Below are 24,957 nucleotides of genomic sequence, written 5' to 3' on the forward strand. Positions count from 1 at the left end.
TTGCTTTTCGTTTCATTCCAGTAACCATGTCCAGACTTCTGGTATCCTCTTCAGGGATTATCTTGTCTTGCACCTGTTGTTTGACTTCATATTGGCTAAAATGTTTGGAAAATGGGTGGGTAGGTAGATGGATGACCAAATTATCTGTGTGTTATCAGGTGATTTGGAAAATCTAGTTTTTCATCCTGTGGTCATTCTCTCTGACCAGGCAAAAAGAAGACATGTTGTGCCAGAAAAAAGGGCATCAGCTGAGAGTGTGTGTGTTGAAAGTTGTCTTTATTTCATATGCATATGGAAGTCTTGTGTTGTGGTTCAAGACTTAAAAAACAACGTTTACAGTGCTCTTTTATGCAGTGAAACAAATGATACAAGATACACTTCCACATGACTCTCTGCTAGCATTGTGGCTATATATGGTCATTCTAGAAAGCCGACCAGTACATATATTGTCTTTACTGCGGGCTTGCGTGACAAACAGCCCCTTCTGCTGAATAGACCCTTTGTTCCAGGAGAGATCACTAGTCATTTCCCTGAGAACTATGCCAGCTACTGTATGCATAAAGGCACCATGTGGCAATGTTATCTTTTGAGACCAGACATCCCGAGACAGATTTAGCTAAATGTAGGTTAAACGATACATAGTCAACAAGATATAATACAAACTTTTAGTAAATGTTTTAGTTAATTCCCTCTTAACTATGTTAAATTAGCTATATTGACTTAGTTAATTTGACATAGTTAAAATAGAAGGTACAGTATATACTGTATGTAAAACCACAGCATCAAAACAGTGTAACTGGTATGATGCAGCGGATAGATGGAAGAAGACACATATGTTGGACAGGCTGAGAAATCTAAGTGCTTGATCCCAGTTAAGGCAAGGGAAGATGCTAGAGCAGGGGGAGATAGCCAAACAGGATAAAAGCAGTGATGTGGGATTGACAATCACGGTTTGCACTGTGAGGACAGGAAGATATTTTCACCCAGGATATTCGTTAAGCAATCGGCTGATCGGAGACTGAAGGTTAGGCGCAGCTAACAGGGAAGAGCAGGCAGGGGAAAGCAGGCAGGGTCTCTGCGCTGCCAAGCAGGACTGGGAGGCAGGGGGTTCAGCACAGTACCACTGGCCCAGAGCAAGCCTGAGCTGAAGTGGCGTTGGATGACAGAGGGGGGCAGACTCTAGCCCTCACAACTCACAGCTCCATGCACATCTACTTTCTCGTGTGTAACAGTAACACTCTAATTAAAATGAAAGTTTTTTCAATGGATTAAAAGTTAATGGATTTTTTAGAAGCCCAGTGCTTACCCTCCAATCAGAATGATATATTTTTTTAATCTGTCTCTGACCTCAGTCGATGTGTTGCTCTGGCACAAATACAGGTAGAGCTCTTTTTACAGTATGTGCAATTACTGGGTGTGCATGTACAGTTTCAGACACAGTTATTAATATCCTCTGTCTACAACATCATTATTAAATAATGTATTGTATAATAAATGGAATTAGTTCCACTAAACTTGACTACTCATCATCCCGGCAAGATCTATACTGACTGATCTAATTAATGTATCATTTAATTATAAACACACCTAACCTTGCATTTCTAAAAAATATTATAATGTACTGTACATGCAGGTTAACAGATATGCAGTAGGTGTCATTATATATGTATATGTATCATATGCTATAATCGAACAAATATTTTAAAAGTACAGTACTTTTATTCATTTCCATAAATCAGATAATGAGAGATCAGAGTAATCACTAAGTTTAAATGGATTCTTGATGCTAATTTACATAAAACCTAATACAATCCATCATCTAATTTCTGTCTATAATCTTTCTCAAAATACATATCTCATAAACCACTATTGGTGAAGATACAAAAATGTGGTAAGATTTCCACGTGTCCCCTTCCCAGTACACTAGAGCTTTGACAGCAGTGTTCTCATGCAGAATATTTGGCAATAATAACCTGAGAAATAGTCCAAGGCATAGAAACAGTTTTTTTTCTTGGTGCTCTTTAGTTGGGAGAGATTCTTTTAATATACTGTATTAAAAAAATCCAGCATGCTTTTTTTATCTGAGGAACAAAACAACATGACAAATTGTGTAATTTTCAGGCCTTTTCTGCTAGTTTTCTGCAGCGAGAACATATTCCACTAAAAAAAGTTTGATGTAGTCCAACTGGATTTTTGTACAGTACCTGTTGTAAAAGATGTTCCTTTTTCTTCATGATTTCTTTTACTCTTTTGTCAACCACAGATGGTTTTTGAGAAAAATAATAAATTGAAGCCCTTTCTATTAAATATTTAAAGAAATTCAGTTTGTCTCTGTCAAAACTGTTCATTATTTTGTGGGAGCTTTCTGGTATTATAGAATGGTAAAGTATGTAATGCAGTAATGCAGTATAGATGACAATTTGCCAGACTTATAATAATTTTAAGATTACCATTGATAATCAATCACATCAAGTCATGACTGTTTGTTAGGTCATGCTTTACTAAATGGGTTTTCCTAAATATATATATAATGTATAATCTTATATTATATATGATCTTAATTTCCTAAATATGACATTAAAATATACCTTCACAACCAGGTTCAACAGTAGAATTGTCTGCATATGCATTATGCTTGAAAAGGAAAGGTCAGAATTGCAGAGCTTCAGAATGCTGCTCACGACAAACTGAAGATTGCTGCACCATTTTCACTGCATGTCCAGATGCTTTCTTCAAGGAATTTCAATGTAACAAGAACTATCTACTGGCATATTTAGTCCTTATTAGGAACCCATTACTAGAAGGGAATCATGATTAGAGACTTAAATTTTAGCTGAATAATATTCTTATTAGTAATCTCTTAAATTCACAAGAATATCTTGTCTTGTACTGTATGCACTTTTGACAATTGAATCCAACTATTTGCAGTATATAGTTAAGGTGTTAGCTGCAGTTGTAGCTGAATTTGTCATTTATTTTTTGACTGATTTTTTTTTTATTTTAGCATTTTTATTTATGTAATTCATTGTTCTTATTCAAGACTGAATTCTTTAGGCGAATGACATGGATGGACAAGGACAAGACATCTAGCTAGTTCTTTGTATGACATATCTGTATTATTTTTTTATAGACAGACCTGTGAGTATTTTATTAAGAATTATACAGTAGTCAACTGCTTTTTAAACAGAAGTTAGGTGTTTAATTATCTTTAGGCCACATTACTCTCAGATTTATGTTAATATTTAGTAGGCTATTAATTTGGGAAACTCATGTGGTATTAATTTTACAATGAAAGCTATCAAAATGTAAACCTTAAATATAGACTTTAAACCTAAATGTAAATAATTCTTCTTGAAATCTACCTGGAATTCTACTGTTAATGCAAGCTCTAACTTTTCTCATTTTCTTTTTATCTCCATAAAGAAAAAAAAATACTCAAATATAAAGGGATTTTTGCAAATGCTATCTTAGGGAATTCAAATGAGCAATAACAGCAAACAGACCGAACAATGAAACCCAGAGGATTTCATCTGTGGTTATATTGATTTATTCAAATAGACCTGACCTAGGGGCACTATAAATTATTTTATGCGACTCAAGGTGGTAGTCTTCATTCCTACAGCTTTACGAAATCAGTTTACTGACAGCTCCCCAGTGGGAAAATGTGACATCTATGGACTTCTACACAGAAGAAAACAAAATACATGTAAACAATGGCCTGTCCATGCCTTTGGCTATGTAATGTAACTCAATGTAACTCAATCTATTGAACTCCATCAAAGATCGACAGCAGCTTTGTGTTAGTTGAATATAGCACTTAAGAATGTGTGGTAGAAGGAGTTGTCACTGGTCTGTACATCAAGAAGTAGGATTCAGATGCTGTGCCACTTTGCCGCTCTGGTCAGGATTTTTATAAGCCGCTTTTTCTTAGTGCAGCTTTAGATACAGTAAATCATTCAGCATTGCTAAATTGCTTGCAAACATTCTTGTCTATCAAGTGTACTGTCTTTAACTGGTTCTGCTCTTATCTGACCAGCAGGCAGCATTTTGTTTCCCATGATGCTCATAAATCCCCCATGGTTCCAGTCAATCATGGTGTGCCACAAGGCTCAGGCTTGGGCCCATTGCTTTCTATTATGCTTCCTCTCAGTCAGGAAATACTGTACAATATGCTTCCTTCATTTTCACTGGTCATATTTATATTAAAACTTCTTCCCCCTCTGATCCCTCCCACCCGTCACTTATCTCTTGTTTGTGAAGCATCAAGCTCTGTCTGACAACAAATCCCCCCAAGCTAAATAGTGACAAAACAGTAATTTTACTAGCGGGTAGCGAATGTCAGTTGGAAAACCTGGAGAGCTTTAGTAAGGCACTGACAGTCACACTTGAACCTCTCCTGTCCACATGAAAAATTGATTGAGACAACCTTCCTTCACATTAGAAATACTGTCCACATTAGGCAATTTCTATTAATGTCCAATCCAGAGTGCCTGATTCCTGCAATCATAATATCATCGCTTGATGTCTGCAACCCTTTGCTCTATGGGCTCCCTAACACTCTTCACAGTTGCGACATGTCCAAAACTCACAGAGATAGTTTTTTTTGTCGCTGCTCCATTGTTATGGAATGCCCTTCCGTAAACTCTAGACAAATTCTCGAACTATTTAATATGATTTTTCTTTATCATTAATATTATTATTTTTTATCACTATGTGCAGCATCCTTGGGTTTGGAAAGGTCACTTATTATTATTAATTATTATAATTATTGTTTTTATTATTAAGAGCATTCCATGATGTATGTACAGTACAAAGGGTAGGTTGATTGAGAGTCAGGCCAGAGAAGCATTGAGTATGATCACAGGAATAGGAAGGCTCAGCCCTGGATTATTATGGGTCAATGGGTCATAAATTGCTCAGAATGCCTTTCTGAGGAGAGAAATCAAAACAACAAAGTAGGAAGCAGAATTTTCCAAGAAGCACAATACCCAACCATTTTGTGAAGGTTGCATTTCGACACGATGACTTAAAAGTAAGTGTTGCCGCTGGCACAATTGGATTGTTTTCAATTGAATTAAGTTTTGAATTGTGAGTTTTAAGATATTGCTAGGGTTTCCATTAAACTTTGATTTAATTTTACAGTAGGATTGTGTTTTAACGTGGTTTATTATTAAGGATGAGTGGCAGCATCTGATATTGAGGAAATTGAGGTGGGTTAGGGAGTGAGTCGTGCGTTACCACATTAAATAAATTGTTTTCCTTAATGGCAGCAATGCACTTCCATATGTCCCTTTTTGTTTCACCTTAACATCAACTGTATATCAAATTAAAAGCTAATTGTTAACCAGGAGTCTTCCAGTTCACATCCTGTTTTTTTCCCACTGAAATGCCACTTTTGAGATTAAACAGAAGATAGGGGTGTTGTTTAAAAATGACTTTGCAGAAGCAGTTGTTAATGCATACAGTAGCTCACCTCACCTAATATCACTAAAGATAAATGCTATTTATTGTAATTGCTGATCATTGTAATTATTTTCTGTTAGTTTAATTTCGTATTAAGATAGCAAATACTGCAGTCTAAGATGATTTAAGAGATTGTGAACCTTGTGAGAGTGCAGACATCCCCCTCAATTCGTACGTAATATGAGCTTAGTAGTTTCAACGATGGAGATAAAACATTATTGAATTATTATTGAATGTTTTATCTTGTCTTTTGATTGAAGTACATTTTGAGATTACATATCACAAACAAATTGGGTAAAAATTAATTCTATCATTCAGTGTTAAGAAGCATAAAATGCCGATTATGATCCTTGTGGATCTTAGTAGGATGTTGGAAGATTCAGGAGAAATCTTAGAGGCTTTCTTTCCTTCTTGGCAGTTTACCTGAAGTTCTTTTATCTGTTCCCTATTTTTGTTCAACTCCATCTCCTTTTAAACATTTAATAATCATGAAAGATAAATAAGTGATTAATGGAAGAGTACATTTTTTTATTATTTTTGGCAGGTTAACTAAACTGCATATCTATCCATTCATCCATCCATTCATTCATTTTCTAACTGTAGCCTCTTGGTAGTGAATTAGATGGGCTCCTTCAACACACCCAGACCTAGTTGTGTTTTACAGCTTTCCACAGTAATTTGCTCTAAGTTAGCAGTGGTTGAATGGAGGCATTCTATGCTTCTCACTGAGGAATCACCGCTATGATAAGAGCCAAGAGCTGTCTAACTCCCGCCCTGCCTTGGAAGCATTCTACCAACTTCTACCAGCCACTTGGAAACTCAGGATTTGGACTTTTTAAAAATTAAAACATAAAGATAAAGATAAACCAGTAGGATAAAAAAACATACTGTACATAGACTGTGTAGTGAATAAATATGAATTCCACATCTTGTTTAGTTTTCCAGTAGAAATAAGGCTAGCCATCACATGTTTTATGTCCATGGCTATGAGATACTGCAAGCTGAAGCGCTCTGCATGGTTACATTAAGCAGACTCATCATGCCTTTCACTTCTATTAGATTATCGCCACAGAAGGACAATCCAGAACCACCTAAAAGGGAAGGCAAAGGCTCATTACAGTTAATCAGGTTAAAGCTCTGAACCCTTCCCATAATGCACAGCATCATATCTGTTTAAAATGCAGGTTTTATTAGATTTATCTATTGTCACTAATCATTCTTAACTGCACATTTCCAGAGGACGTCTAATCCTGGCGCAATTAAAGGAAATAATATGTCTGGCAGAATTTATTTATCACATCACAAATTCTGCTTGTCCAAAAGTCAGACTTCTATTACTGTCATCACCACGACAAATAATTGCTGTGTCTCTCATGATCCCCTTTTTTCCTCCTGATAAAGGTCACATCTTTGAAATGAAAACACAGTATTCTGAAGCATATTCCTTCTGGCGATAGATTTGGATGTGTGCAGTATTGATTCTTTGAATTATGAAATGTGGAAAGAAAAGCAATAAATAAATAAAAACAAAAATAAAGGATATTTTTTAGATATCCATCAATTTTCTGACCACTTATTCTAATTCAGAGTAGTGGTAGACCTAAAGCCTATCCCAGCAAGCAACAGGAGCAAGGCAGGGTACACCCTGGACAGGACACTAGTCCATCTCAGGGCAGCCAGACACACTCCCACCTAGGGCAATTTTCCAAGAAGATAATAAACATGCCAGCATGTTTTGGGGCTGGGGGAGGAAGCTGTAGCACCCAGAGGAAACTTGCTCAAATGTGGGGAGAATATACAAACTCCACACAGACAATATCTCATGTCTGGAATTGAATCTAGGAAACAGTGCTGTGAGACAATGCTAAAGATGATTTCCCTTTCTTAAAAAACCTAAAAAACATAGTTAACTGTACTGCAAAATGAGCAGTTCCTGGTAGTTCCTACAAAGGACCAGGGTGTTTAGAAGATCCTGGCTATCACTATATCTTAGCCACACATACATCTTTCCTTCAATTACACTTTACATTGGAGTATGTACTACAGACTAATTTTGCTGCTCACAATACAATGTCTTATTGTTTCTATGTTTTTTTTTCCAAATAACATTTCAAATGATGTGGATGCATCTCTAATTCATTATTTCTGAATCTGTTATACATTAATTAAGATCAGTGATTTGTTGTTTGTGGACTATGTCTTTATAAAGAAATAAATATTGCTTCATTGCACATTTTGACAAAGGAACCTAAAGTTACACAAAAGAGATTACCACAAAGCCAATCTAAAAGGCTTAGTTCAAATACACTGTAATAACATAACATACAGTACAGAAACAAGTGAATTTCAAATTTGTGGATTACAATTGGAGAGAAACCAGGATTTTGCTCCAATTACAGTCAGCTAAATTTAAGTGACTTAGATAAGTCTTTGATGTATTGTCTATATTTGAGTGTTCATAGAACATAATTTGAAGAAGAAAATAACAAGGCAATTACTGACCAAGCATGGGCAGTAATGGGAATGAACAGAGTTTATGATATAGCATATCTAGATTTCAAGCCGTTGTTTCAAAATAATAATTTGTAAATAGAATCCTGTATAGCCAATATTGGCTGTCATTTTAATTATTATGGGCACTAAATGGGCGCCGAGATGAGTGCATTTTCTACTGATATAAATCCAATCATCAGTACAATGAAGTGACCACTTGAATCTGTGGTAGTGTCATTAGTGGAGTTCCACAGGGATCTGTAACAGGACCACTATTATTTCTGATTTTAATAAATGGTCTACATTCTACTATATGAAAATGGTCATGTTCACCGGTGATACCAATCAGCAAACACTTTAGAAGCATCAAAGCAAATTCAAAAACTTAGACACATACAGTATATAAGACCAGTCAAATATGTGGCAGCTAACAAGTGCAGAGCATTACATGCAGGTCACAAAATTTTAAATAAAAATACAAGATGGGAAGCAGTGAGCTATCAATGAAATAGAATTAAGATTTTTTTCTATCTTGACACATGCTTTCTTCTCTTCTTCTAGACATTGTGTTGTAGCAATAATAAGAGAAGGATCACTGTTAAGCCAATCAATGTAAAAATTGTACACTGCTGCAATGCACTTTTAAGACCTAATTAAGAATACCGTGTACAATTTTGGTCACTATGTTCCAAAAAGATATTGCTGTTCTGGGACTTAAGGAATATTCTGTTGACAAGCTGACAATAGTGAGTATGTCTAAGAATATACAGTAGGTTTTGAGCATGCGTAAAAACCTCTTTCTGAATTGTTTGTATTGATTAATGGCTTTATGTCAGTAAGTAATGAGCTCCCAGCCAATAATTTAGTGCCCATAATTCATCAAATGACAGCCAAGATCAGAAAAACCCATTAAACAAAATATGTCCTTTCTTGAATCAGGAGAGATAGCAGATGAACAGTCAGAAACAAAGCCCAGTGTTTTGGTAGCATTTATGGAAAGAAATATCTGGAATAAAAAAGGATCTATAGTTGCTTGTGATCAGACCTTAGATCGGTTGCATGTGAGCTGTTCTGCTGAGCAGGAGACGTTCAATGATGCTGCTTTGAAATGGAATTTTTTAAACACTACAGTTTGACACTGTCTAAATTACAGACTCAAGGTAGCTATCAGTGTTGCCCTTTTCAGTGTTCATGTGGGAGTAAATCATTCATGGCCAGACCATACAGTGTATCTTTTACAGTCAGTCTGTGGAATATGTGAATCAGCCCAAGTTATTCCCAAATTGCAAGGAAGATCTCTGAGTAAAACATCATCTACTGAGTATACAGTATTCTTAAAGTGCAACAAATGCAGGTTTTAGAAAAAAATAGAGAAAAGACATTTCAAAATTTTCAAATTTCAGAAATTAAGAGTGGAAAAGCTTCCTCCAGGAAACACAAAACATGGAGTACAATTGCAATTCCACAAGAGTTTGTGCCAGCAGTTTGAAATATTATAAAATATTTTTATATGGCTTCAGCTTTTGTGGGCTATATGAAACAGAAACTACTGTCCAAAGATGGCACTGTGTTGAAACATTGTAGGAAACATTAGTAGTAGTTTAGTTTAGATCTACACTTACATACTTAAATGAGCTCCCTCAAAAACAATGGAATTGCATCTACAGTTGGTCTATTATCTCAGTTTAGTGTTTGCTATCAGCATAAAGCAGGCCAAGCTATGTAATATAGAACAGGATAGACAGTTTGATCAAGGTCTTGGTTTTTTCCTTCAATGATAACAATGTACTTAACTGCTTACTTAATTATATGGATCATCAGTCCAGTAACCCATATTTTAGGTCCTGCAAGATTTATGTGTTCAAGTAATGGAGTTTCCATTCCCTTATGCAAAACGAAGTTGCACCATGGACAACAAAGTGTCAGATATTTGCCATAAGGTAGGTATTGGATGTAAATGTAGCTTACGTTTTCATTAAACAGAAATGAGCTAGACAAACATATACAGTGTTCTTAGCACTCAAGTTGTTAATAATGCTGGCTAAGAGCATTAGAGCTTCCATAAAATGAACATGATGTTCTCAGACATGGGAAATGATGTTTTATTAAAAGCATATCTGGTATTGGAATTTGTAACAGACAATTTAAAGGAAGGTCAGACCCTAATCTCGCCCTCTTTTGCTCTCAAACATCTATACACAGTATATATATATATTCCTTCTCACATTTCATGGGTTCAGCAGTCTCACCCTTGAAGCTAGGCTGCCGTTCCCTCATCTTGGTGAGTTACACAAAATACCCTCTATACATTTCATCCCTCTTTTGCATTCAATTTGATCTAATCAAACTACTGAATTCATAACTGGAGCTGAGACCATAAAAATAAACCTGCATTTGGAAAATAACATTTTGTAATTCATAAAGCAAAAACCAGGAAGGTAATCAGAATTGATCTCATTAAGGGTTTATGATGTTCTCCCCATGTTTGTGTGGGTCTCCTCCAAGTCTTCTGGTTTCCTCTCACAGTTCAAATACATCCTGGTAGGTTGATTGGCTTCTGAGAAAACTGGCCCTTTTGTGAGAGTGTGTGGCTGTGCTCCTTGCAGTAGAATGGTGTTCCATCCAGGATGACACAGCCTTGCTCTTGTTGCTTGCTGGGACAGGGTCCAGTTCTCCTGTAATCCAGAACAGGATGAAGCGGCTAGAAAAGATACTGTAGATGGATTTAACATTCATCTTTCTTGTAATAAAAATGTTTTATATATGAAGCAATAGTTATTTGATAAATAAAACATCGTATCTGATATATAAAATGGCTGAATAATCTATTGCCTGGTTGCTGAATGTACAGTGAAACGTTTGTGCATATCTGTGCCTTTTCCATCACTTTTCAATTATTTTTATAAGATGAAGAAGATAGAGCAGAATTGCAAGTTAAAATTTAGGAAGTAAGTTACTGTACTTTGGTATGCAGAAAATACAGCTGGTCTATAGAGTTATATTGTATAGACTAATGACACTTGAGATGATGCATACTGAAAGGCACTGTATAGTGTACAATAAACTAAATGGTTTTATTCTACAACATGGTATTTTAATGGAATTGGTACTTTAGTTCTCTGAAAAGGTCACCTTAGTTTTTAGGTTAGACTTTGGTACAGTAGTTGTGATTTAGTCTTTGGGAATTTCAAAGTTGCTTAATTTCCAAATTCTCTTACTACTGTATCTATAACTGTAACATTCAATACTGAGTACACTGTCAAAATATGCTGAATATCAGCCCTAATACAATGTTGTTTATTAGTTTATATATTTCTATATGTGTTTTTTATTCTTTCAGTATAACTATCAGAGAACCTTTACCCATCTTCATACATCTTGCAAGTTTTATTACAAAACCAGGCAAAATACCTTTTGGGATCCAGCAAAATAATAAAGATAGAATGCTCTACACAGCAGAAATTTCCTTTAGAAATGAAGAAGATTATTATGAGAAAAGCATGCATTCCGATGATTCTCAAAAGCAACGGATATTTGCTAGCTTGGCTGGTCAAAATATTAAATGCTGGTAAATTATTCACCATTGAAATGAATTTAGTCAGTGCTTTAAATTACTATTTTCTGTGCTTTGAATCTCATTTTTACCTTAAAGGGGGATTGCAGTCCTAATCTCTCAAACCAGTTGTAAAATATTGGTTACAAAATAAATTATTTAACTGTATAGCAAATTATTACAAATTCCTAATTAAAACGTTTACAAAATCGTGAACGTTGTGAAAGTACTGTATAGTCACTTTGTTGTCGCAAAATTATGGTTATGCATGAGTTCGAGAGAATTGCAGTGAAGTGGCCTTCCCTGCTCACTAGTCACTGTAATGACTAGTGCTTTATCTGTGGTTTGAAATGCACTCATCAGTGCCAATTCTTTCTAACGCTTAAATATAAAAATAGCGCTGTAGTTCTCCTTAATTCTTGGGATGAGAATTATTCCCAGAACTCAGTGGTCAGATGTGATGGGGGGTTTTATGACTATGGTTTGAAGAATAATTATGAGCAAAAGCCAATGAAGCCAAAAGAAGCTGGACTAATTTTTTAATTTATAATCTTCTATGTGACACTGTCCTTTGTAATGACTAAACTGTTAACAGCATTCCACGTGTAGAGCCTCTTTTAGGGTTTCACCAGACTTCACTCTAAACAACAACAACAATCATCATCATTCCTTAGGCATATATAGCACTTTTCTGGACTCCACTTAAGGCACTTTACAGGTAATGGGGACACCCCTTCACCACCAACGATGTGCAGCCCCACCTGGATGATGCAATGGCAGCCATAGTGTGCCAGTACACTCACCACACAACAGCTATCAATGGGAAGGAGAACAGAGTAATGAAGCCAACTCATAGATGGGTCATGAGGTCAAGGCCAATTGTCACAAACCACACTCACGCTCCACACCCTCCTTGCCATTACTACATAAGCTCTGCTCACTCACATTACTGCGCTCAGTATTGCTTTGCAAACGGAGCTCATCCTTGTCCTGTAAATCCTTCTTCTCTACGCGCCCTGATTAACTTATCTCTCTGGATCTCGTGCTTGTCTCTGACTACCGTTTTGGATTATGATTTGGACTTGTTGCTCAGCTACCTTTGGAAACATCTAAAGAATTTGCATTGGGTTCAACAAACTACCTTTTGGCTTTAGTCTACGATTTCTTCAGCTAAGCCTAATACCAATGGGAAGCATGAACATGCATGAATTTTGCTATTAACTCAAAATTTGCCTGAGTTTTACCTCAAACATTAAAAACCTTTTTTCTTAATTTTTCTATTGTCCTGTCTTTTTTTTTCTTCATATTTCGTGCACAGTCCATAAAATATAAGTAGTCAGCTATTGCTGTTGCTTGCCTGAGAGGTGTGTGACTCATCATATACTGCTCTGAAAAGGATATTGATTTTCTCATTTGTTCTTCTAGCCATTTGTTTTCAGAGACCCTGCGCTTGTAGTTGTCATACCTTTCTTGAGTCACACAGAAGCTCAGAGTTTAAGCCTGGCTCTGGGGTCAGGTAGTATAATGCGATGGTCAAGAAAGTTGCCTGAATGTAAAGTTGCCAAGCTGTCATAACCACAGCCAGTCAGGTGAAATTCTTTTCCCACACTAGTGATTGCATTAGACTGAATTTGACATTAAACCATAACTGTCTATTAGAACACCTGTAGTAGGTGTTAAGGTTCAGCATATAAACACACAGTGATATCTGCAACACTGAGAAGATCTGTACAGACTTTGTACTTTGGTGCAGTAAGGAAAGTTGGCATTTTTATGGAAACCCCATTACCAATACTGTAGGTACTCAGTGGAGAAGCTATGATAGTGGTAAAGGACATGGATGGTGGGTGGTACGACAGTGGGAATAGACTCTCTTCACCATCACTGTTCCCCTTCTTTGTTGGTGAACAATGGCTAAGGAGGTAATAGAGAGATATATGGAAACATCAAACGAGTGCTGCAGGGAATAAAATACTTTGAAAAAAGCAGTACCCTGCTTAAAACAGCAAGATACATCTCACATATGCTACAGACTCCCAAGATAAAATTTCTGCCAGTCAGTTCACTCTTCCTACAGTGCCTTGCGAAAGTATTCGGCCCCCTTGAACTTTTCAACCTTTTGCCACATTTCAGGCTTCAAACATAAAGATATAAATTTTTTATTTTATGTGAAGAATCACCAACAAGTGGGACACAATTGTGAAGTGGAACGAAATCTATTGGATTTTTGAAACTTTTTTAACTAATAAAAAAATGAAAAGTGGGGCGTGCAAAATTATTCGGCCCCCTTGCGTTAATACTTTGTAGAGCCACCTTTTGCTGCGATTACAGCTACAAGTCGCTTGGGGTATGTCTCTATCAGTTTTGCACATCGAGAGACTGAAATTCTTGCCCATTCTTCCTTGCAAAACAGCTCGAGCTCAGTGAGGTTGGATGGAGAGCGTTTGTGAACAGCAGTTTTCAGCTCTTTCCACAGATTCTCGATTGGATTCAGGTCTGGACTTTGACTTGGCCATTCAAACACCTGGATACGTTTATTTGTGAACCATTCCTTTGTAGATTTTGCTGTATGTTTGGGATCATTGTCTTGTTGGAAGATAAATCTCCGTCCCAGTTTCAGGTCTTTTGCAGACTCCAACAGGTTTTCATCCAGAATGGTCCTGTATTTGGCTGCATCCATCTTCCCCTCAATTTTAACCATCTTCCCTGTCCCTGCTGAAGAAAAGCAGGCCCAAACCATGATGCTGCCACCACCATGTTTGACAGTGGGGATGGTGTGTTGAGGGTGATGAGCTGTGTTGCTTTTACGCCAAACATATCGTTTTGCATTGTGGCCAAAAAGTTCAATTTTGGTTTCATCTGACCAGAGCACCTTCTTCCACATGTTTGGGGTGTCTCCCAGGTGGCTTGTGGCAAACTTTAGACGAGACTTTTTATGGATATCTTTGAGAAATGGCTTTCTTCTTGCCACTCTTCCATAAAGGCCAGATTTGTGCAGTGTAAGACTGATTGTTGTCCTATGGACAGACTCTCCCACCTCAGCTGTAGTTCTCTGCAGTTCATCCAGAGTGATCATGGGCCTCTTGGCTGCATCTCTGATCAGTCTTCTCCTTGTCTGAGCTGAAAGTTTAGAGGGACGGCCAGGTCTTGGTAGATTTGCAGTGGTCTGATACTCCTTCCATTTCAAGATGATCGCTTGCACAGTGCTCCTTGGGATGTTTGAAGCTTGGGAAATCTTTTTGTATCCAAATCCGGCTTTAAACTTCTCCACAACAGTATTACGGACCTGCCTGGTGTGTTCCTTGGTCTTCATGATGCTCTCTGCGCTTTCAACAGAACCTTGAGACTATCACAGAGCAGGTGCATTTATACAGAGACTTGATTACACACAGGTGGATTCTATTTATCACCATCAGTCATTTAGGACAACATTGGATCATTCAGAGATCCTCACTGAACTTCTGGAGTGAGTTTGCTGCACTGAAAGTAAAGGGGCCGAATAATTTTGCACGCCCCACTTTTCATTTTTTTATTAGTTAAAAAAGTTTCAAAAATCCAATAGATTTCGTTCCACTTCACAATTGTGTCCCACTTGTTGGTGATTCTTCACATAAAATAAAAAAATTATATCTTTATGTTTGAAGCCTGAAATGTGGCAAAAGGTTGAAAAGTTCAAGGGGGCCGAATACTTTCGCAAGGCACTGTATGTCTCCATTTTTAGCCTTTGTGAAAAATGTGAACAATTTTTTTAGCAATATTGTCCCAGATGGTCATTTTTTTTTTGTTTACAGTTAGATCCTGTATATACATGTAATCATCTGCTTAGCCTTCTTGAATATGTCACACATAAACCAGAAGTCTTAGAAATCTGAACAGTGCATTTGGGAGCTATTTGAGTGGAATAAACCCGATACTCATAACAGATCGTACAGTTATGACAGGAATCCTTCTACAGTAGCAAAAGCATGTGACTGACCAAAAGAAATGGCAAGCATTGTTGAATTACAATGTTACACTTTCACTTCAAATAAATCATAAAACAGTCTAAAAATGGAGCACTAATATGCTGTATGAAGAAATTAATCCATAGAAATGTTAGGAAATGGCCAGGAAAAGAATTATAGACTGAGAACAACTTGTGCATGTGACTGAGAACAGAATAGTAGCAAGAAGCAGATATAGCATATATTTTATGTTGTGAACATTTCTTTTTTGTTAAATAACACACCCAGTAGGGCAGCAGAATTAAGAAAGGATAACAAGTTACGCTGCCATAAACCAGCATACGATAGAATTTTGTTCATTGGTTAACTCTTGTGATGGTACCATGGGTGTCAGATGAGTTTTATAAGTCTTCTACAAGTCTATAAGTCTTCTACAATGTGTAGTTACGGTACGCCATCAGTAGCAGTTGCTGCTGGGCAGAAGGGGTCCTTCCTGTCAGTCCAGTCACTGTGTCTACACACGTGACTGAGCAGTCTTGAGTCGATTCTGGATACCACTCTACAGTGGGTTATCACCACTGAATTCTGAAGGGGCAGTGGATGAACAGACCCTACATGTGATTTTGCATTGTGGCTTTTCTGAAAGCCACAGTATTGAAATTTTAAATTATTGTAATGTAACTAAAAGCATTAAACATGCATGCCTTCTACTGTATGTGTGCATACTGTACATCATCTTTTTGTGTCTTCAACAGACTTCTTATTTTATGTTACCAGATTTTGTCATTTCATACACAGAAGGTAATTAAGTGAAAAAGTGAATGTGAGCTTTAGCATTTTCTTCTGCAAAGCTTATGACCTCTCATACTAAAACCTTCACACAGGATACTCTGCACTGAATGATGTTTAAGATCAAAGGTTTACAATGTGATTTATTCTTGAAATTTAAAGATTACCTTTCTGTAATTGCCCTGTCTTATTACAATGCATTGAAGAGCATTCTGTGATGTTGATCATCTTGAAGAGGTGCCAGTTAAAATATCAGGTGACTGGGTAATTGAAGAATTGCCTTCTAAATCTTAGTGAGATTTACATCTCATTTTTATTTTTACATTTTCTCAGAAGCCTTCTATTTCCATTACATACTGCTCAAGCTATGGACATATTTGATTTGGCTTGAATGCCTCGCATTTATTTAGAGATTTCTGATGTGAATAGCAGTGGTTCATGTGTGATCTTGTTCCTCATGTTCAGCAAGGCCATAAGATAGAGGGCAGTATTCCTATAGAGGCAGGCTGGTCTGTGCAGGGACAGCTGTAATAGACAAGCTACCACTAGAAGTCACTAAAAAGCCTCTGGCAATTGTAGATGGAGCTCTGTGGGTGTGTTAATTATTATATAATTTGTAAATGACTTGAGTCCTCATTCTCAGATTAGTAATTAGTGGTGTGTTGTTGTATAAAAGGGGCTTGCAGATTGTTAGTGGGGGCTGCATAGTAGTCAAGCAATGAGTATCACTAGTTAAATGTACTTTTCAGTTACTAACTTAATCTGAACTTTATCTTGTTTTAAAAAAGCACTTTATTTTGTAACCTTTGTAGTCCCTCTACCACAAGGCAGAGAGTTGTCATATGTGGTGGGTGCTATGGGATAGTGCTCCTATATTTTATATTAAGAAATGTAGTCGTGATCTCAGTAAAGAATCCTGGTTGCAAACAGAGGTCACGAAACATCTTCTCCCAGGCAATATTAAATGCTGGACATTCTGAGGGCAAATGAGGGATTTCAGAGGGAAGCCATACAGCACCAGATTCCCTGCCTCAAGAGAGTCCTTAATGCTAAGGTAGACATGGTCCAGGAAATGCAGGCAAGTGGCTGGGAGAAAAACTAAAAGCAGCTTGAGCTGGTGAAGACTCTTCTATGTTCATCCTGTCTGGTCTTTGTCCACAACACATCAGCCTTCCTTCATAAGAAGAAAAATGGAACAGAACACCATTATAACAGTACACTGGCAGTACCTCTCTCAGGCCATTGACTCCCTCATGACATGAGATCTGTGTCCAAAAAGACACAGATCAATAAGCTGCAGTCCAGGCAGGCTGGAAGTGAACATACACTGCAGACATAAGTGAAAGAAATGAGCAAAGACCTTAGAAAAGGCAAAATCAGAGATAACAATCTTCTCAAAGCTCCAGTCCAGGATGTCAGGAGCATACGTTGAAGTAAAGAATAGGACAGCACTGGTGTAGAGTCTTCAGCCTGAGCTCAGCTAGGTTATAGCAAAGCAAAGACAGCTGGAGGGAAGATTCTCTCTACAGAAGCCTGGCTGAAGGCTTGTCAGAAGAATGGAAAAGTAGAACAGAAATTCTCTCAAAAGAAAATTGAACAACAAAAGATCAAAAACTGCAATCATTTTGTGAAAAACTTGGAAGCCAATGAAACATGCATTTTAAAGGAGAGTGTTTGAAAAATGTGCAAAGCGAAATTGAGGTCAGGTCAGGCTACAAAGGACATTCTGGCTCAGCAGCTGACCCAGTGGCAGACAGAAATAAATTAGGCTTTCATATATTTTTCTCTCAGATTCTCATTCTCAGACACAGTGCAGCATACCTAGAAACAGGAATTCAATTAGAACACAGGGTGCTCTCACCAGACCACAACTAAGGCAGAAAAAAAGGTAGAGAGAGGAGCATTATATTCCTTTGTGTTCAACTTCACTTAAATTAAGTCAGAAAAATCTCTGGAATTTGGAAGAGCCATCATTGGGTGTTTAAATGCCCAGATCACTAAAGCCACACTACCACAAGGTGGGGATTTGTCACAGTAATCAGTGATAAGTTACAGTGATTCTTTTGTGAAGCTAATCAGCCTTGATCAAACACCTAATTCATTTAAAATTGCCTATGGGACTAATCCAAAGCTTTGGAAGTTTGCTACATTCTTTCCAGTGGAAATCGATTGCTTTTTGGAAAGTACATTTGTAATTAAAATAGACCAAGAAGATAAGCATAAAACAAGGTTACCTTACAAAGAACAACACTTTCACTATTGCCTGTTGTTTTCCTTTTATAAGAGCAAGTTTAAACCATACTCATCATGAAGACTCATCTTACTTTTTAAATATGTTTGAACACACTTTTGCACGTAATTAGGCAGAATGGGATTATAACGCTTGCTCTGGTCAAAGCATTTTGAAGCATTTCTTATTATTATAAGTAAATAACACGTCAACTGGTGTGAAACTAATACAGCTGATTTGAATGTTCTTGAAATCTCCTCAATGTTCCAATTCATAAAAATCCTAAGAATATTGGCACTGTATGGAAATGTTCAACCATACTCTAATATCTTTCCCATCTATTTTTATTCAGTACAATCATGTATAAATTTGATTTGCGAGTAAGAAGTTCCAAATTTCAGACATAACATCATACGATATCCTTTACAGATCACAATGAGTATTTGACTGAGAAATTTAAAAACAGCATTAAAACCCTTCATTTTATAAATACTTTGTGGGTTGTTGTATAATATATTCAATAAATAATGTGTTGCACTGTATAGTAAAGGTCAGTTCCATACACTTTAGTACCAGCACTTTTAGGAAATGTAAAGTTCCCATTGAAAGGTTATGGTAGGACCTGAAAAGAACCATTCATGCAAGGAAACCTTCAAAAGTCTAGATGAAGTCATTAGTGCTCAAGGAGGTGCCACCAGCTACCAAATTTAAGGGTTCACATTTTGTAACCCAAATACATCTTATGTGTGTGTGTTATATATTTAAGTCATCTTTTATTAAGACTTTAATGAGGATCTACAGTAATTACTTTTTATGTCTAAAATATACTGTATAAACCAGACAAACCTAAGAGGTTCACGGAAGCTACCAACAAATGGAATATTGCCAACCAGAAGGCAAGGGACCTGAGCTCTATAGTAACAGTGTTCATAGATGAGTAAGGAGCATGACTCTCTCTCTCCAGACCTGCTCTGCGAATATGTAGGGCTGCTTCTCTTCCATTTTAGTTTTTTCTTACGGTTAAGCTTTCCATTTGCTTTCTGTAAGCATGCTTCCAGCTGGATACCGGATTGGACCACTTTCCTGGACTGACCCACTCTCTCTCTTGAAAGAGAGATATTAAAATAACACCCTACTCTACCATTATAATAATTAGCTTTGGAAGTTTTGGAATGGGACCTCTTGTCAGCTTTAGACAATGACTTTCACTACTGTCTGGAGTGCCTCTTATAAATCGCAATTGTTCTAGCAGTGGTGTCTGGACCAGAGTCAGTCCTGCAATCCTGCCATTCCCCCTTAGAGGAAGATTGATCACCAACCACTTTAAATATGTATTTAGCTGCTACTTCTAAGTATCATACCAAAATTGATGATGAGTCCTCTGGAGCCCATTTTTTTTTGTCTACCGAGTTCTTCAAAAGTGTAAGTCATCTCTGTGAGACACACACACTTCCAGCTCATTATATTGCTAAATGTCCTCACGTGGAATCCAGCATCTAGAGATGATCATTTTCTTATTGTAAAAACTGTTTTTGCCTGCCATTGTGTTTTCGAAGGTCAGTGAAATGTCCTTTCTGTCAAGGTCACTATTTTATCCTGGTATTTAGTAGTTTTTTTTGGTTCTTTCTGAATACCACTTCCCCCTTCCATGCTTCTATCCTCTTCCTTTTGCCTTCATCTCATCTACAATAACATTTTCTTGTGGGCCAATATAGCATGTGATACATTGAGGAGTAAACTGAAAATCAATGTAGGGTTACTGCAGTAACTGGGGAAGAGAATAGCAGTCACCAAACACCTTAGGATTGCTTGTAAGCCTCTCTGCAAGCTTGTCAATGAAATTCGTCATGCTATCCCCATATCTCTACAGAACAAGGGTGCTGTTAGGCCATCACTCTCCATCTTGGCCAATTGGTAATATTTGAAGAGAGGTCTATCTTCTGCCTTTTGGGAGACACATTTCTCAACTGCTTATGCCTGCTGTTGTCTTTTAGGGAAAAAGTTTTGCCAAATAAGTTGCTTTTAATATTTTCTGTTAAAATGAATATCTAGCATTTTCTTTCTGCATGGTATTCAAATAAAGCACAACGTTTCTGCTGAAAGAGCAGAAACGTTGAAATACTTCAAGACATGAAAATTTAACCCACTTTCAGACATATTTATTATAGACATACACTCCTCCTGTGTACACAAAGCATTGATTGTAATTCATTATTATGTAGAGGTAAGCAATTACAGTTTCTAGACAACTGCCCTCAATGCACTGACAACACATTCAATTTCTTTTCATACCTTTAGTATTCTTTTTTGACATCATAGATCAAATTAAAGAATAAAAAATGGGAACAAAAAGGAGCACAGAAAATTGAAGGGTAGCTTCACTTCTTTTGCGGCAAGATAAGCTGTACTTCAAATACTGTTCAAAGACTAAGCAAACTATTCAAGGTATGCGTTAAAATTGAGCGTTTGTGTCTAATCTCTTCACGTCATAAAAAGCAAGAGTGCTTTTATGATGATTTACCTTTTGAAAGCTGATCCAATATGTCAGAAACAGGTCATTGACTGACAATGATAAGGTCAAATCATTAACAGTCTGGCTCAATTCCAATAAGCAGATCTTATTCAACAGGAAATGAAGAGGCAATGCAAATGACAAGGGGGATTCTCTGGGGATTACTGTACAGAAAATAAATAAAAATCAATCGCAGGTCAATAGGGGGGTTTTCCTCTCCCAGGGACTGATGTTGATTTATGAGTGAGTCTCAGCTGACAAAGCAGATATTTTCTATTCGTATTTATTAGGATTTTACCCAGTTACAGCAAAAGAAGTGTATTCTTCTTCCTAGATAATGACCTTGAATTTAGTACCATATTCTGGACTGGGAATGAATTCATAATTTAGTTTTTTTTAATATGTGGGTTGCCATTAAAACAAAACTTAACTGTCCACCAAAATTTAAAATTAAAATAACTGTGTACTCTGTTGATGGGGGTTCTAGCTTCTGAAATAAAAAAATCCGACACACATTTAACCAAATATTTAAAAGCCATTCAAAAGTCATTTAAGCAATTGTGTTCTGTTCTTTCAGACCTTAAAAAAGAAATGGATAAAGAAAAAGTGGCAAATCAAACTTATTTCAAGTAGGAAGCACAAGCATCTATACAAAAATCTAAGTGCTGCTTTTGTATAATGATTTATAGTGGCAAAAAATATAGTATAAGTACAGTATATGTCAAAAGTGTTACTTGTAATATATTCATTTTATATGTACTCAATATGTTTTGTATTTACTCAATCTAATCTAATTAAATTATAGTTATTTGAGCAGTTTGTGATCTGTCATGCTGATGAACTAATTTATTTCCATTTACACATTGATTTACACTTTCCAAATGAAATTCCAGTCCTGTACTATGTACATGAACTTTTGAGTGATGAGCATGTCTTCTATACTATCCCAAATATTAAATCACACCTCCTAAAAGATCTCATAAATATCAAATTCTTAATTTTTGAATTATTAGTTCTAGTTATTCTATTTATTGTATCTGCCCTCTAACATTCAACGGTTCTTCTCTAATTAGACTGGCCTCATGTAGATGGTATAAACTACTTACAATTTTAACACATCACATTGTATGAGTTGATTTAAGTCCGTTTTGCAATAGTATTTATTTTATCCATTTTTAAATCTTAACATAGTATTTTTTCATATCTGTAGCATCCATTCTGGTATTGATACAGTATGAGTTAGATATATTCTGATATCTTATATAAAAGCAATAGTGCTGGAAGACATCCCAAGAAACTTTACATTTTGGTTATTATCTCAGCTGATGATTTTTAGTTGTCCCATAAACTTTGTCAAAAGTAAAAAATGTTTTAAATGTTTTCTTGTACTTTATATCTGTTTGAACAGTCTCCATTCCATTTTTGTCAATCAAAGATCCACGTTCTTTGAAACACTGCATTTCACATTTCACTCTGTTATAAAAAATGCTTAGCTTCCTTACTCTTTCCATTACTACAAAGTCTAGTTGTTAGAATATCATTACTAATGTAACATACTTTCTTTGGTCATATTTAGAATCGGTTTGGCATTTTCAGCAAATGTCTCTGTAACATTCATTTTAAGTTTATTTTCCAGAGCTGCATCTCTGACTGAGCCCAATACATCCCACACATCAATCCTCTTTTCATTCCAAATATTCACTATGAATGATAACTCCCACAGCTAGTCATTGCTCAGGATAAATACGAAAGATTAAGAGCTCAAATCCCAGCTCTGACCCAATGGACATTTGTGTCCATGTTAAACCTAGTGCTTGATACTTGACATAATTTTTCATTTTAACAATTAAGCCAAAGAAATACATATTTCTCATCTGTTTGTGAAAATGCTGTCCTTATTTTTTTTTATTGACAACATATAAATGTATGCAAATGGATGCATTTCTTTCCCCCTGAAAAAGAGAGCTTGTATCTCAGTGGAATTCCTTGCTAACTGAAGATAAAATGAAAAGAGGCCCAAATTTCTTTGACATGGGACACATTGCCATAAATAATAAATACAGCACACACAGTAAATATGAGCCCAGGTGATGTTGTCAAGTTTTTAGTATCTTGAAAGACACCTATTTCTACCTTTGAAAATGGTTCCATGAAAATGGGTTTATTTTTTTTTTAATGAGATGTACTGTAAGAAGAATTATCCATCCTTAATGGTCTAGTGGGAAAGAACATTGGGTATATGATCTCTTAACACTTTAAATTCCTTTTGTATTTGTATTTCTGATCTTCAGTGTCAAGCCATTTCACTCACTTTGTACCACCATTACTTCTGTAAGCAGTAAAAAATACATCAGAACAGGACATTGTAGGTATTGTAACGTCAACACAAAGACAAAGCACAATTATTAATGACACCCTTTACATTGTCACAGGACATAATCAAAGGCCATTTTCTTAAAGGAGGACAAAATTATAATTGGATTTTTGTAATTGTATAACGGTGCAATTCAGCACAACAAGTGAATCCTACTGTATCTGGTATTTCAAAAACCTCCAATTGGAGCTAAATGTTCAGAATGGAAAAGTTGAATGCAAGAACTGAGAAAGTTTCACAGCCTGTTGGGTGGGCTGTTCAAGTGTTCATGCTGTGGGCACAAAACAGTAATGAGTTTTCACAAACGCTCTCCTCTGCTTCTTAAATTCCAATCACACAACCTGCAGGGATGGGCCCCCCTCCTGTGATGGCAGTGTAGTTGCTTATGATGCTCCATATTTATTCCGAGTATCCACAGTAACTGGTGAGCTGCTGCAGAGATTCAGAATGCAAAAACAATCCCGGAGAGCAATAACTTTGCAAGCAAAAAATAAAGCACGATTCATGCCTGGTGCAACATTTCCAGACCATTGCATAAACTTGAGGATGAATGCAAGGGAAAATAAGTTATGGCAGTGATACTCTGATGTGCTGTTTGGAAACAATAATGTTAACAGTTCTTTAAAGTAAAAAAAAACACATGTAATTCAATCAAACATTGTTAAAGCACATTAAATAATAATACACTGTGCGGGATTGATCCCTTGTTTTGTGATGAATTCACTTTTGGCAGACACTGGTGCTTCTTGACGTTCAGGGAATTTCTAGCAATAATCACAGCAATCTCACTGGAAGTCAATTTGCTTAATATCATTAAGCGTTCAAGTTGCTGAACACGTCAAAGCATGACTTCAAGCTGCACTACGGAGGAAAGGCTAGGCGTACACAGCTTGATGGATGTAGAGTCCATGAACTAGGGCCTAATCTATTTATCTGTATATCCATTCAGCCAGCTATAGTTTATCTAAGCAAGCTATGACTTTGCTAGAATAATATATTGGTACATCCAGGCACATTATTCGCAGGAGATCAGTGAGTAAAAAAGCATTCCGGTATTGTGAAAGCATGCTTACAGAGACGTGTAAGTTTACAGAGGAAAAGAGATATGTTTCTAGGGCATTCATTGAAACATCAAACAAAAATGCAACAATAATGTATTTATTGTTTAATCCACTGCATGGGACTTACTAAAAGTGGTATTAGACTTACTGCTTAAAAAAGAAATGTGGCATTTTTTATTTTGTTGTGCCCTATTTACTTTTCCCTTCACATGGCAGAAAACGAAAATTTAACAGGGGGAAACTGATAAATGCATGAAAGCTGTTACCCACTAACTTGCATTAAATGAAGGATCCGTACATATTGTGATTGGAGCGGTGAGAGAGAAATGGCAGCTCTGGGCTGAATGAGACTCCAAAGAAAGCTGTGGGGAATGACCTGCTACTCTCAGTCAACTGACCAAGTTGAAGAAGACAATCTGTTTGCATCCCTGGGATTCCGGACTCACACAAAGTATCTCTCCAAAACCCTTGTCAAGACTAAAGCATTTCTTCCCCAAAACTCACATCCACAGGTTTCCACTGCAGTGTGTAGCACTTG

Source organism: Lepisosteus platostomus, chromosome 4 (assembly GCF_059453375.1).
Source record: "Lepisosteus platostomus isolate fLepPlt1 chromosome 4, fLepPlt1.hap1, whole genome shotgun sequence".
NCBI classification, from domain to species: domain Eukaryota; kingdom Metazoa; phylum Chordata; class Actinopteri; order Semionotiformes; family Lepisosteidae; genus Lepisosteus; species Lepisosteus platostomus.